Here is a 16680-nt window from a genome sequence, read left to right as displayed (position 1 = left end):
TTAAACGCAAAAATATTTTTTAATGGAATTATATTTATGATAAATTTAATTACGGTTAATTAATTTAGTCGCCTTTGACGTTTTTTGAACAATTTTAGATAAAAATTATCTCACGTCTTGCTTTATTCTGAAACGCTTCAATTAGTCGCTTCAAAAACGCTCGATAACTCAACATTAAAGCAATCGCCGTTCTTTTCAAGTCCATTCCTGAAACCTGTCGTTAAGGGGAAGCGGCGATAGTTCTGAAGCACCTCGTATTTCCGCTAACCTATTTCGAGCACATGATCGATGCACGTTGTATATCATGCGCAGCAAATCGAAATTTACTTGGTGCGTTCTCCAGGGCATCTCCATTGGCGCAACAACAACATATGCGAGGTATTCGGTATAAGTTCAACCGTTCTCACAGTATTCTCGCAACGCACCCAGACAGAAAGTTTGCGTGGCGTAGGTAGGTTGAACCTGAGAGGTCAAAGAGCAACGAGACAAATGGCAAAACTGCATTTCAGTTCATTCATGAATGTTACATCCTAACAGGCGCATCGACAACACTAAATTTTCTCGCTAGAGAAGTCGATTTTTTGCTTGCTTATACTATTTTTCATTCGGAGCGTTATAGTTCGTTTCATCAAGCAGAACAATCGGAATTTAAAGCTTAGAATCAGCTCAATATTTCTGTAACTCGCCTAATTATGATAAATTTATATTTAATTATTTAATTGCTAAATCACGACTGAATTAATTAATTTGATTAAACATATACTCTCGTATTAAAAACGAAATATATTGGAATTTATAAAGTTAAAATTCAAATAGAGATTGGATTTTATAATATTTTATATTAATATAATTAAATGTATTGGACATTAGACATAAAATGTCGTTGTATCGCTTATTCTCAAGTAATTGTCTAGTCTTATTGATTTTCAACATAAAATTAGGATTTACGCAAATGAAGATTTATATAAAATGATTACACAGCGATTTACGAATTTGTCAAACACGAGAAACGAATCACTTCGGAATTAGGATAACTAGACATTGTAACACGAAGCAGAGTGTAGGACAGATTAGAGAGAAAACAGAGTTGCAACATGTTCGGTTGGCACTGATTTACAATGCAATTAGCACTCTCTGATTTAATCCTTAATCCTTAATCGTGAGAATAACATAAATAACAAGAACTTATTTGAAGATTAGCACTTTGTCGTACATTAACAAAACATTAATCTTAAAATAGTGATTTATAATAAGTCGTTATATAATGCTTAACTTCTTATGATTAAATTAATTTTTCTTTGCTAATTTCCGTTTGTACTGTTAACTAAATGAATAACTTTTACAAAGAGAAATGTGAATGGGACACACACATATATATATATGTATACTGGTGTTGGTTATGACGAAGTTGCGCGTTCTCTAGAGATGAGCTCGTTCAAGTCCCCGACGGCGACGCGGTCAAAGAGGGTGTTAAGTATCGCGCCACGGGGTGCGGACGGGTCGCAACACATTTTATTTCAAGATGGTCGATAATTGAGAGCATTTAGCAGCGGGCGCGTGTTTACCTGCCAGCCGAGGAAATCTCGAATTTGCGTTGCACGAGCGATGACACGACGTGGCTCGCTGCCAATGTAACTTCCCCGCGACTTCTCTGCGCGGCACATCTCTCATGCGACTAGACGAAAACACGCAACTAGTGGAATCGCATTTAGTGACTCACGCCGTTTATTCGGGAAAAATGCGGTTCGTCGCGCTGCTTAAATGCAGTCTGAATACGCGAGACGCGCCAACGTATTATTCCGTGTGCTCGCGATTAGTCATACTATCGCAGAGAATCTGCGGCAAGGAGCCTGTCGATCGACGTCTGAAATGTCTGAATAAGGTTCGAACGAGATTGTCAGTCTCCCATCGAGTGACTGCAATCTCCGTCTACGAGGTCTCCCGTGCGCGGTCATAGCGTTTTTTATATGTAGAATATTTTATAACATACTTAAATATATGATAAAATGAGCACAATAGTCTACTCTTTCAATGTTCGAATCTACGTTAACTTATAGCGAATTCGATTGGATGCACTGGTGCATATTAGAGCCATCATGAAAAAACCTGCAAATGGACGTAAAAAGTGTTTAATATAAATACACAAAAAACGGATTAAATCCTCAATACGTTTTATTGCTATTAAATAAAAGCGATAAATTGAAACACTTGCATTTTACTTTTACACAATTAAATCGGTGTACAACGGTTTTAACATGCACTAGGGCGTCAAACCGAATTCGCTATTACTCAATTATAATTTAGACTTAATTATTTCGAGCATTCTGTCATCATTAAATTATTTATCTATATAAAAATTCAAATATATCCAATTTTGTCAAGTTCTGTCTCAATTATTCGTAAAAAAAGGAACAGATTTTTTAAATTTTTCTATTAGTCATGGTTATAAGAGTCAAGCTCATTCTTTGTACAAATATGAGTTTTCTATAAGTAATTCCAGATGAACATGAGTTTTCTATAAGTAATTCCAGATGAACATGAGTTTTCTATAAGTAATTCCAGATGAAATGTATCACGTATGTGCGTTCTGCATACGTGATACAATCTCAAAGAAGAGCAGCTTGACTCTTGGCGTGAGCACGAAATATCGCACGACGATCATTAAATAGAAACGGAAATCGAATTTCCGTTTCGGCTCGAGTCCTCGCGACATTCGTCAGGTTGGGAAAAAGAACCGGTAGAAACGATCGAACGGTTGACGCGATAATTAAATTGTTTCGCAGCTTAATGGGGGGGAAAAAAAAAAACGGGAGATACACTGGATTATGTAAAATTATCGCCGTATCTGCGAACGACCGGTAAATTTTTATGCGCCGCTCGCCGCTGCATCCAGTGCGCACCATGTAATATGTATGATCCGTTGCATTTCAGATTGGCTTATGAATAGAAGCGAGAATTCGCGCGTGCAAATCGTCGCCACCGCGATCACCCGACTTACGTCTCTTCGAGAAGAACCGCGTCCGACAGGCGAACGTACTCGAACCTAAGGTCTGTTTTCTGAGCTAAACCGAGTGTCTTTTAGAAACTGAAAGTGAAATAGATATTTGCTGGAAACGAGAAAGGAAGTTCTATTGCAGTCTAGTGCATTGAAAAATAAAATACTAATAAATTTTAAAAAATCATAAATCAAATTTGCCAACACTGGTTATTAGTGTGTATTTTTATACCATTTATTCAAAGTGAATATCAAACGTATGCGTTTCTACGGTCAAGGTACAAAAAAAATATATATATTGTATATTAACAAAATTACATATAATGATAGCGTATACGAGTATAAACTGATAATATATAAAATACGAGAAAAACCGTGGTCGTGATGTCCGAGTAAATCTTGGTCATTAAATTACTAAGTTAAATGACTGTCAAGATTGAACTGCTTCTATAAAGGTTTGTGTGTGTGTGTTGTACATGGTCCATTAGACTGTTCCACTTAATCAAACAAAATTTAAAGATATTAGACACGACGTAACAGTTTGGTAGACAGACAGTAAAGTGAAAAAAATGAAAAATAAAATAATAAATTTTGATAATTATTTGTTTGACTGGTACTAAGTAAATATTTACTAAACATAAACACAAAACTTATTTGATAGAAAAATCATTAATTTGATTTAACTATCATTTCTTTTTCATAAGTTAAAAAGTTACTGTAAGAGTAAATATTTACTATTCGAAGAAATATTAAGATTCAGTGAATTTTTTCGCCAGGAATAAAGAAACATACCTAATTGTCCGGGGTGTTGTCCCTCATCCGGGTCGACGACCCCCTTTTGTGTCCGTGCGAGATAGGATGCTCGTGGTAGGAGAAATCCTTCGGGGGGTCGGCCGCGATATAAATTCAGGAACGGATGCTTCCGCGGACGCGACGCACAAAGCAGAGCCTCGCGAGAGAAAGAGAGAGAGAGAGAGAGAGAGAGAGAGAGAGAGTGATAGAACGTGCCCGCTTGCCCGCTCGAGATCGTGATAAGGAAAGCACGTAATCCCTTTGTCCTGTTGAAGATGCATTCGCCCGGACGGGGCGCATTGAGCCGCGTACCGCTGCAAACGTGATTTACCGAAGCTTATCTGCCGCGACGGAAAAACGTCAGGCGTGAAGGAGAACTTGTTCTAGCACCATAGGAATTAGATATCCTTGGATACGAATGAAGGCATTGTGTTACGGAACAAAAAGATCTTATAAAAATCTTGACGGAAATAATAAACTTTGCAAACCAGTTGATGAATTATGAGAGAGAATAGAGATAACTGATTGTAGACAACAGAAGCAAAACTGCCCACCCTCGTGTTCGTGTTGATGATGGTGGAACGTTAAAAATATTAACGAAAATAATAAAACAGATGTTAGATTGCTTTACAAGAACTTTCTCCAAGATTAGCCGATAAATGATAAGGATCGATTGCGAAAGGGGATAAGGGGGTAGTTTGCATTTACGAGGCAACAAAGTGCAGGCAAGAATTACTCGCCTGGAGGGAGTCTATAGATGAATCCCGCGTTCCCATTCCCGGTTGGATGACAGTGCAGTTTGTCGGTAGGAGAGTTGAGGGGTTTAATCCTCGTTCATGAGCAGGTCAGACGGTAATAATAGATCTGCTTCGAAGGGCATCAATCAAGGGTGCGCGTGGCGGGGGCGGAGAAACAGGTCGTATCATCTTATTTAATTCATTGGCATTCCCGCGTATCTCCGGACGTGTTAATACGACTAATCCGCCGTCGTTCATAAAACACGATCGGATTTGAAAAGCGAGCCGGTGATTTATAGCGACATTTCTCCGCCGGCGAGATACCTCTCTCCGCGTGAACCCCTCTTTCCGGGTTGTTGATAAATATTCCACGCCGGCTCTTTCGCCTCTTCGATGCCAGATGGTTCCGGGCATAATGCTCGCTTTGTACCAACAACGAAAGCCACCTCAAAGCCCGATCCACCGACCGCGGAAGACAGAAACGCCGCAGCGATGTCGCGTATTAATTAGACGGGACGTGAAACAAATGTGCACGATGGAACGGAGCATTCATTAATGTATCATAAATGTCATTGATGACGAGAAGTAAAGCGCGTGGGGTTGGAAGTAGCCGTAAATTTTGTAGATCGCAAGTTCCACGATGAAAAATGATGCAGGCCCGCCCGCCTACAAAAATAAATAACGATATATTTATTAAAAGCTCGGCGATAAATTAAAGTGGACGGACCGAGCAACGTATCACTCACGTTTCTAGAATATGGAATATTTAAAAATTGTAAGCTGCAAGATTACACAACTATACGCGAGGAAAAGGAAAAATTGCGCGGGTAAATTTTCATGAGGAAAGGCCACATTTCTCAGGCCCGCATGCCAGTGACAGTTTTCATGAAAATCCTTCGGGGAATCGAAGAGAGCGTTGTTCAAGGGATTTTCGATGCGGGAAAAAAACCAACGGTCTTCCGCCGTCGAGAAATTTGCCGCGCAAGGATCTTTCGGTGCCGTTGGGAGATGAAGGAGGCCGAATTTACGGGCAGAGCGCATCTCCCGCTCGTAATCTCGCTCCAGCCCGATTGCGAGATTAAAAGGGCGTGAAAAAGTCATAAAGCGCCCACAATTACGACATCAATTTGCTCGACACGAGAGCATGAGCGGATACAAAGACAACGCGCCAGGGATGCATCTGAAAACTGGGGTATTTCCCCCGAGTGCAATACTGGCTTGCACTTCGTCGGGGTGCATTCAATATATGCGCGCGTGAATCTAATAAGCGTTGGCACTTACGCTATAAATACGACAGACGAATCAAAGGTCGACGAAAACACAACGCGGGGGGGAAAAAAAAAAGAAAAATTTACTAAATCTTAATATATATTTTTTTATAAAATATATATTTTTGAACGGTAGTAAGTAAATAATTTTACTCACGAGTAAAAATATTTATTCAATAAAAAAATAATAGTTAAATCAAACCAACAGTTTTTGTATCAAATAAATACATGTTATTAAAATTTAGTCTTTTTTTCAGTGCCCATAGAAAATATGGTACATTATATATACAGGTACATTCGCATCTTCCTATTCAACAAAAGTTTTACGATAGCTTACAGATGCGAGGATTAGTGCATTCATGTTCTTCAGATAGCATATAGGAGTCAGAAGTTAGTGCGCAAAATTAATAAATCAAATGTAGCGAGTTTAACCCTTCGGTGCCACACTACGAGAACGACACACTTGGGTATGGCATATTCAATTCAATTTGGTTGCTTATAACTTTCATAAAAATGAACATATTGTAAAGAATTTTTTCCAATCGAAACGCTAGATATTAAGCAAATATATGTAGACTTTTTTTATTAATAAAAAAGTTACAAGCAACAGGGAAAACAGTGAAAAAAGACAGTCATATCCAGAGTATGCCGCGAAAAGATAATAGAAATTTAAAAACATTACGTTTCCGTTCAATTTTCAGCCATCTTCAGTAAATACGTAGATAATAGATACTGGTTGAGGAACACTAAAAACAAAAATAGTAAGTTCATAGATCGTGATGAGTATATTCTTTAAGATGTTTAAAAAAATTTATTTTGTATTATTGCAAAGGATTCAATTGTTACGTTCTAATCTGGCCAGCCTGAAAGCTCTTAAATTATTGCGAATGTTATGTTCGCAAACTCCGATGTACATCGGTAAATTTGACTCTCAACTCGTGATTTCAATCTTAACACACTCCCGTCTCTAATCTCTAAACTCCAAGTTCTCAACTCGTGAACTTTCATGTACTAACCTAGATCCTCTAAATTTAAACTGTGAATTCTAAAGTTATAATTTATATGATTATTCCTCTCGCGAATATTGACAATAAATAAACCCATCAGCTATTACGATATGTACTTAGACCTATGTAACATTTATATCAACAAATTCATTATTTCCGCTGAAAATAATAAAATTCCAAAAATATTATATATTCCATAAATTTTAGCTATTAATTTTATCATTGTACAACTAATCGTTTGCATTGCAATAATGTTTCACTAAGAAACAAAGAGCAAAGAGCTCTTTATTTCGCATAAAAAAATATTGAAAGATCGAAGTGTCCGGGTAACTAAACATTTATTGCTTAATCGAAGACAAAATGTAAAGTGACTATAAAGTTACTTTACTAAAATAGGTATCTTAATATACTTATATCGATATATCATTAAATTTTAATACTCAGTTGCTTATCAGCACATAATTGATAAAAAATTAATGGAGCATCCATAAGCATGTACATCAATTTTCCGATTATCAATCATGACTCACATACATCAAAATGTAATTAGAATTATTTCTCGACGCAATAGATATAGGCTGTAGAACAAGAATGTTTACCCGTTTCTACCTGAAGGGTCGAAATTAAATTTTGTTGTACTCGAGGTAATCTTATTTTTCGGGCAGTTGAAGTTGTCGAAAATCTAATTTCCGGCGGATCTTCTCGGAGAATCTAGCGAGATCGGAACTGGGGAAACTCTCGGTGCAGCTCGACGGTGCAGCCAGACACTAATTGAACAACACTGATGTAAGCTGCAGGGAGGAACGCGGGGATATGAGCGTGTATGAAACGCGAATACCAGAGACCCGGGACGAGCAATAGCCGACGAAAGAAGTCTCAATTTTCCTGCCAATTTCTCGGGGGAAATTCGTGGGGTCGAGTGTCGAACGATACGGACATCGACCCGTGAGAACGATCCTGGAAAGCGCGTGATACAGCCTCGCACGCGTTACTTTCCCGCGGTTGTCGTAGCGCGAGTCTCGAAACGCGTCTCGCACTCGAGAGTGAAGAAAGACGAGATTGTCGGTTACGAGGACAAGATAAATGGGTGCCGCATGAGACGCGGTGAGAAGTCTCTGCGGAGAGAAGTGGCGGAAAACCCGGGAGACGTCAGCTCATTTTTTTCGGCCTTACTGAAATCTGGCATCATAACTGACCTATCCTTTTCTTCCGCGCCCTTTTCTTCCCGTTCTCGCCTTTTTTTACGAATATAAAATGTCACGCTATCCGTCCCGAGGAGAAAACTGTGTGTGTGCGTGCCTGCATAATCTCCATATATTTTGCGGTAAATTTGACAATTTTATGTAACATATTTAATCTCTCTATGTATTATTTATTATAGAAAATTTTAAATTCAATAGTGCTGCGTTATTTATTATTTTGAGAAAGCTGATGACAAGACAGATAAAAAAGTGAATTATTTACAAGTAAAAGCGATATAAAACGTATTTATGAAAGCAAGACATTTTAATAAAAGCAAATAAAGGTATTATTTACTTATACAATGCTAAGTCGCCAAGTTACAAAAATACATCTCATATCTCATCAAGAAAAATCTCTTTAACTTTATTCTGCAGTAATGAGAAATTTTTTATATCAATTAACATAATTAAAAATCCAAAATTAATGTTTATTCATTATTTGAGAAATATTCGTCATTCCGCATAATAATTTACTACGTACGTGTCGTATCATCTTAACTAAAGCAAGTAAAAGCGCAAGAAAATTCGAGGCACGCAGACGATACAGGGTATAAAACGATCCCCGAAGTCTGCGCGTGTCGGCTCATTTTCAGAGATCTCTGTTACTCCCTCAAAGGTAAGAAGGTAAAACTCCACCCCAACATTCTGTGGAATGCTGCTGACCATAATCATCCGCTTTCCTAACTCACAGACATACACAATGCACACAGAGAGAGAGAGAGAGAGAGAGAGAGAGAGAGAGAGAGAAAGACACGATTAAGGTCAACGTGCACTCACTACTTTCGGCGGAATCACTGAAGGCTCTCTCGATGGAGTTGTATTCGGAGCTGCATTTCGGCGGTCATTGTTTCGGTGTTAAAGGCATTACAATGGAGTACGTGAAACATTGAGTTTACGTCTACGAATCCCCGAATAATTCCAGGAAATTGAAAAGGCAGAATCACGTTGGCGTGCGGGTTTGATTTAATTTAATTCAATAAAGTTTATTGCAAAGCTATACATGAAAAAGATTACATGTCGAAAAGCATTGAAACGATATTTCCTCATTTGAAACTTAATCGCGCGTCGTCTTTCCGCAATTTACCAAGTTTCAATATTAAATAACGTGATTAATTAAATCTTAACTACTCAATTTTCCGTTAAAGTACTTACATTAGTTACGTTAATTAGGTAACCTACTAACTAACGCGAAGTTTAAGTAATAAAATAACTGTAACGATCTATTTTTAAAATTCTCCCCCGAGATTTTATTCACCTTTTCAATTTCGCTTCGATAAAATTCAACAAACTTGAAAATTTTTAAGCTTGTGAAACGCAATGATCCATTAAATGTTTGTCGCGTAAGGGCGTTTTGCAAAGATCAAACTTTCAAAATTTGACATTTCATATCCAACGGCCCAATATTTGAAGAAGGAAATAACTTGGGGCTCAAGATATTGGCTATTCAAAAATCGAAAGATTCCGATATTAAATCATGTGGCTAAATTATACAGATCGCAAAATGAATTTAAATGAAGATTGAAATAAATTATTAAATCTTGTTATTATCAGAAGAACATTTGCAAGGGAAATTCTGATCAGCGATGAATTAAGCCGTTTTAAAAAACTTCAAATATGCGGAAATATTATATTTTATGAAAAATATTTCGACTAATTGTCAATGCATCAACATATGCCTTTGTAATTTACATTTATTATACACGTATATATATGATAAGAGAAAGAGAAAAACCTAGTTATTTCAGTATCACCATTTTCCATGAGAAACTAAAATGTCATAAACATTAGATACTAAACACCGGTAAATTCAAGCACTAATTACTGTAAAGCAAAAGGAAATTCAGAGATTCCAAGTACCTAGAAGGGTTTTGCGGGAGTTAGAGACCAACCCGCATTTGTTAATAATCATATTTCACAGATATAAAGACCGAAGCCAACTGGTAATTAAGCCATTCCGAGGGAGAGACATTTTCCAGCGGCTGGCCTGCATACGCGAAAAGGTTGTTCCGCGTCGTATTAAGTGGGAAAAGAATACGGAAAACTTTCCAACGAGCGGCACGTGACACGGGTCAGGAAAAAAGTCGAGGAGCCGAGGCTCTCCAGAGTGACGTAGATCTGTGCTACAAGGAGGACCTGCTTTGTATTTCCCTGGAGATACTCACGGGAGACATTCTTCCGGTATTACGTTATTTTGTGCACTGCTATAGTAAGAGACCCAGAGTTGTGCATATGGCGATATGCGTTTTTGAGAAAGACCGTTTGGCGTACACGATTAACCATCTGTAGGACGACGCCAAACTCTAAAATGCGAGTGGAAAATGTTCAAAGGACGAAAGATTTAAATAAAAATACGATAGTTTCTTAGCTCTCCTCTCATTTTCTTACAGCAATACATTTATTTCTACTCCAATAATAATAACATTATTCAGCCAATAAATAATGTTAAAGCGAGGGAAAGCTTGAAACGTAATAAAAGATCCCTTTCTTGATTTTTTTTTTCCATTTTCACCGGAGAAGCACGACTCTAAGTCAGCCTTCTGTGAAATTGAAAGGTATGACCTTCTATTGAAATATAACACGGTAAATGTAGGCCATATTATATACGTCTAATGTATATAAATGGAAACAGTTTTCAATGGAAAAAAAAAATAATAATAATATCGTATCGCTGCAGCAAATACCTTATAACGCGAGTTTAAAAACGTCAGGGGGAAAAAAATCGTATGTGATCGTCATTATCTCTCGAGGGCAACAATGTGAATCGAATAGCTGATGTCGATGCATCTAACGGTAATGTTCATTCCTCCCGGAAGAGGAGGCGCACGGGTTTATCCGAAGAGCGGTTATGTGTTTCGGAGTAACATCGGGTGCACCTTATCGCGAGCGGAGGTCGTGCAAAGATAACCGTCGACCTCGTATTGCCGAGGTAACCCGTTCGAGGCAAATCCCATTAAGGTCAGCAGCGCAAGATACAACCGTCGCGAATTTCGTGGGTATCGTTGATTTCCATTCCCGAGCCAATTAGGCAGGATTCGAATGAAAAGGGATTTTGAGAATATTCAAAGATTTCGTGAACGGGCGCAATTGTGTGCGCATCCCGGGGATGGGCGAATAGAGATTCACTAGGTACCACTTTGTATCCGAGTTTCTAAACTGGATCCCGCTTGGATCCTAATTCAGCGTGTCGCGCAAATTAATAGTCTGCTAACGGGATAGCTAATGGCCTGAGAAATTCAAGAAGTTATCATGGTAACTACATGGAAGCCCGGCGCTTTGCTGTCCAACAAGCGGTAACTACAAATAATTACTTCGCCTGGCGCTTTCATTAATTTCACGGTACTAAAAATTCGTGATTAACTAACAGCAAATATGTGCCACGTGTGTAACGTTTCGGCCATTCCGAAAGCGATAAATCAACCACGCGACCTTTCGCGGACATAAAAACCGTTATTGTTAGAAGTACGTTAGGTATTTTCAAAGAGAAGGTTTCATAAATTATATCTTATTTACAGATTTTACAGTATATTTTACTACCACGTTAAAAGATGTCAGACAGACAATGTCATCATGATTATATTTTTAAACATGAATATTCTTAAACACAAAACTCTCAAAATACTAACAACCATTCTTCCCCGTAAGATGTGCAAGATACTATTTCATCGGCCAACCGGCCGGTGCAGAAATTTCCTTCTTAGCGGAATAGTTAATGTTGCACGGTGTACAAAATAGTTAACGAACGGCTGCACAAAGTTACCTTTACTCCACCTAGCTATCGCGACGAGCGTTAAGCAAACGAAATTGTTGTTCAACAAGTAGCAACTGGCCGATCATAATCGCGTGTCGTAAAGCAGGCGGGCCCTTCCGCGAAACCCATAAAGCCATGCACTCTCTCAATGCCGGCAATGCGGCGAATACTTTGTACAGTGCAAACTGCAACCTACGACGGTGCAGGATTTAACGATGGTAACGGCGGCGGCAGCGGTTGAACATGCAAGGTGATATCTCTCTCTCTCTCTCTCTCTCTCTCTCTCTCCATTTCTCTCATACAGCTTTCCGAAAATCCGGATTTCATCCTCCTTCATCCCTCGACGTTCTGTTGTAAAGAGCTTATACTTCACATCGCCAGCTATCGATCGGCGCGAGTGTCATCGATGTCCGACCTACGTTGCGACCCGTGTAATCGTAAACCCGCTTCGATATTGTCACTTGAAGAATATTATTACGAGCTACAAAAGTTGAAAGGTCTTGAAGAATTGTATGGCACAAGTTATGAACTTTTAATACGCCAATCTCGAAGGAGGTAATCCTCGGAGTTGAAAATTTACATTAAAATCCCTTCACGAGAAGTTAAATGAATGTTTTTTTTGTTCTCGAAATAACCGCAGCTGTCGCATCTCGAAACAGTGATTTATCTTTATGAAGCCTGCGCGCATTGCATACCACAAACCGAGAGGGTTACCGCGGGACTTAATGCTTTGTTCTACGAATTAGGTTAAGTAGGATTTAAAAACTGAATGAAATGTTAAATTATGCAGAATATATGCAAGATTTAAATACTTTTTTCATATGCTTGAAATTATCCATAGAGTAAATCCAGATTGCGGTGTGCAGTTACTATAACATAAACAGCAGCACGGAATACTCTAAATTCATAAAAATTCAAATAGTTAGGATAAATATTACTCATTACTTTTAAATGCAAATTTAATCTGTGTTGTGAACTTACATACATTTGCATAAATTTTGCTCTTATATTTTAACGCATAAAATCTCGAAATTCTTAAAATATTCCCAGAGAGCTTCGTTATAAATTCTGAAAAGAGAGATATTCGAAAGAAAAGGAGAGAGAGAGAGAGAGAGAGAGAGAGAGAGAGAGAGAGGATTCTTCAAACTTTTAAGCCTGTCAAAGCTGGCTATCAGATTTGCACAATGCTTATCTTAAAACTGTATATAGTCGAAGTGACTACAGAAACTCGTAGCGATTAACTCTCCAAAAATTTATAAGAACGTAGATAGATCCATACTTATCTTCGAGTTCATACAGTTTATCGAATTTCCGTATCTCATTATATTGATATATTTTTCTGAAATAGACGATGTTAAAGTCGCAGCTAAAAAGGAATCGATACACCCTTCACATTTTGTCCATGTATGTGTGTCTATTTAAGGGGAGTTGTCGACTGTGCAATTGCAATTACGGATAAGATTAAGGGTCCTTCGACGCTCGTAATGGACTTGTAATGTCGTCATCGGAAATAAGACTCTTATCTGCCGTCCTAATACGGAATGACGCATGCCATCAACGGCAAAGTGCAAAATTATTGCTCTTTTCGGTTATTACAAGTTCGAGGGCGATAAGACGGGGAAAGAGAGTGGCAGTATCTACCAAAAAGCTCCAAGTTATAAATCAAGCTGTTTCGACGCGAAAATATTCAATTACGTGTTGCGTCAAACAGTCCTATTTCTTTCTCTCTTTGTTTTAAGAGGGACAAATAAAGAAAATTAAGCTTAAAAGCATTTTCTCGTGGAGATTATTATATTATATTATATTATTTTCATTTCTAATCTTTTACGCGCGCGCGTTCCAAGAGCAGTAAAATTATGTGAATTTTTATACAGAAAGGATTTTGATGTGAAGTGTTAAAAAATTTAAATAAATACAGATCTGAAAATAATTGGACTGTCAAAATAATTATGTAGAAAACATGCAATGCTGCAAAAATATGTATTTGACATTTTAGCAACCAGCTTGAAGTGTCCTTCATAATTATCGTAAATAATGATCCAATAAAATTATTTTCAGATCCGCATTTAGCTAAATTTTTAAATATTTTAGCAGAACTACTATTTTAAATTAAGAATAAAAGAAAGAGTAAAAGGTTACAAGACATTTACTACAAAATTTTTTGCGAACAAAACAGATGTTCTCATCTAAAAAGTTTACGATTTATTCATATAATTTCATTCTTCTAATAAATAAATAAAAAAATTAAAAAGTAATAACAACTTAATTTACATTAAAAAAAAGTTTTTTCACTCCACACGCAAAACGAAAGACAAAAGTTTCTCTTCAAATAAAAAATTTATTAATTTTTCTTAAATTAATAAACGAGCCATTTAAATTGCCATTAAAAAGAGAATCAAAGAATTTTTATGCAATTAATATATTGTAGTTCTTTTATACCCGCTCAATTCTCTTACGTGTCCTTCACATCTCATTGTTTTTCAAACAATTAAATTGCCGTAAAAAAAGAATCAAATAAATCGCATTTAACAGAATTAATTATTATTCTAAGCGAATAAATAATCACAAAATAAAATGCACGCATAAGCTATGTAATTAATCATTTATCGTAATTAATTTAAAGCGCAAACAATAAAATATTTAGCGTACGTATATTTATTTCATGATATATTGGACATTGGCCTTGTTCGGCGGTTTGTTTTCGCAACAAAGCCACCGTGCGTCATTCGCGTAACGAAAGCCACTCAGTTTGCCATCACGTTACCTCTCGAAATGTGTAGATATCAAATGCTACTAAACGCCATTGTATTTCATAGTTACTTAAGCGATCACTAAAATTCGTAAACATATCTAGCTCATATCATCAACGATATCTCGCGTGATTGATCGTTAGAATATCGGAGAGACAGAAAAGGAGTGCTTTTCAGAGATATAGATAGATACTGTGTAACATAGTTAAATCATTCTTATGATTATTACATTCTTATTGTTAAACAAAGATGAAAATAAATGATCACTATGATGGACTCTTGCTGGAAAACATCAAATTATCGTGCAATTAGAGCTAAGATTAAAAGTCTCGAAAAAAAAATTGTTAATTATGTTTTATAAACGCAAACAGAGATAAAGAGTGATAAAAAAAAAATGAGCGATATTTTATGTAAATAGCAGTAGGTACTAATATTTTTCTTTTGCAAGAGATGACGTTGCAATATATTAGATAAGAACAAATGTACGCATTTGAACAAGACAGACCAATAACGTAAATGTTACATTTTAAGAAAACTGAATGAAAGATATCACACTGTGATCGATATTTTTAATTCGAAATTAAAAAATGGATTTTATCGACATCGCTGGAGTTCGGCCTTTGCTTTAGGATTCCCTTAAACGCGGCTCGCCTAATTCTGAGATCGATATAACGCGAAACAATATTATATAAATATATATAGCTATATAAATCGCCGAATGGCGTCGTCTTTCAAAGAAACTGCGTTATATTAATTATTAATTTGCAGACTGTGGCAATTAGTCCGAAATTGAAAAGATACGAAATATTTTGCGTATGTTTATTTCGCAATAACGGTAAGCACTTGGAGGAAGCGTAGCTGACTGGCGCGCGGCATTGATGTTTGTTTTGGTAGCGTAACGGAGCGCGCGCTCGGTACACAAGGCCAGTCCGCCGCACTGTCATTTACGTGCCGAGATTCCAGCTGGTAGGGAAACAGAATGAATCGCTGCGGGTGTCGTCATATTGTCCGGGAAAATACGATTATTTTCCACGACGATTACAGAACTATCAAACCGGCGCGCGGTCAGTCAACTCTTGAGATTAACGACAATGAACATATTGACTACATCCGAAGCAAGTATTTTCGCTCAATCGAATTAACTCTGAGTAGGCACGATACAAAAATTGGAATTAATTGCGTTTAGGAACAATTAAAATTATAATTTGTTTAAAACAAATTATAAAATATATAATTAATAATTATTTTTATTACGGGCGCTATAATCGTAAATATCTTTCTGATATTTGGCGTCGATATTATTAGTTGTATGTTATTTCTAGATCTGGATCTTTTAATTTTCGAGGATTATCAGTTTTTATCGCTTTATTATAGCTATATCAGTGCAATGAATAATGTACGTAAAACTAAAATGAAATATCATTGTCATTAATATTGATCGCGTAGTTGTAAAAATACTAAAAATATTGATGCACACTCTCTCTCTGTCAGTATTACCGATTCAACATTACTGACCAGTATTAGTCACCGTGTAGAATCATCTTAATATGATACTGAAACAGATATTTAATAAAATTAAAAATTGATAGCTGTTTCATTGCGTACATAATTGCGGAAAACGTTTCTCATCTATGCTTTAATGTTTGATTTCGTGAGAATATTGTACAATATAATCGCTTCTCATAATCAACTAAGTGCTCTATCTCTAATCAAAATGTGTAAACATATACTGTATTGTCTCTAATGTATCAAAAAATTTTATTTCGCGATACGCTTTTTTTATACAAGATTCACACAACGATTGTAAATACGGATTTTCACATAGTCAGAGAACAGGGTGGATTATTTTGTACAATTTTTTTATTCGTAGGATAAACGCTTTTGTAAATTTCGTAAATTTAACTAAATTTATTGCTTAAATTTATGCGTGAAGACTCCAGGTAAATACATAGTGCGTTCGCCCGTTCTATTTGCTCTGCGAATTAATTACGCGCTGTCCATAAAACACGTTGCGCAGAACCGCGTAAAACATTCATACTTTCGGTCCGAATCACAAGAAGTGACCCCGCAAAAAATGGGCAATGCGCGGAATATTCCAACGTAAATTCGCAAAAAAAATCAGGGATTTCATGAAAGGAATGT

General features: G+C 36.9%; 1 protein-coding gene across 2 annotated transcripts in view; it reads right to left on the bottom strand.

Moving 5' to 3' along the window:
- Nucleotides 1-16680, bottom strand: part of LOC108755112 (heterogeneous nuclear ribonucleoprotein L) — a 162400-nt gene that overhangs the window by 95677 nt on the left and 50043 nt on the right. The window lies entirely within an intron of this gene.

Source organism: Trachymyrmex septentrionalis, unplaced genomic scaffold, assembly GCF_001594115.1.
Source record: "Trachymyrmex septentrionalis isolate Tsep2-gDNA-1 unplaced genomic scaffold, Tsep1.0 scaffold83, whole genome shotgun sequence".
NCBI lineage: Eukaryota > Metazoa > Arthropoda > Insecta > Hymenoptera > Formicidae > Trachymyrmex > Trachymyrmex septentrionalis.
The sequence above is the reverse complement of the archived record's forward strand: the minus strand, read 5'-3'. Positions and strand labels throughout refer to the sequence as shown.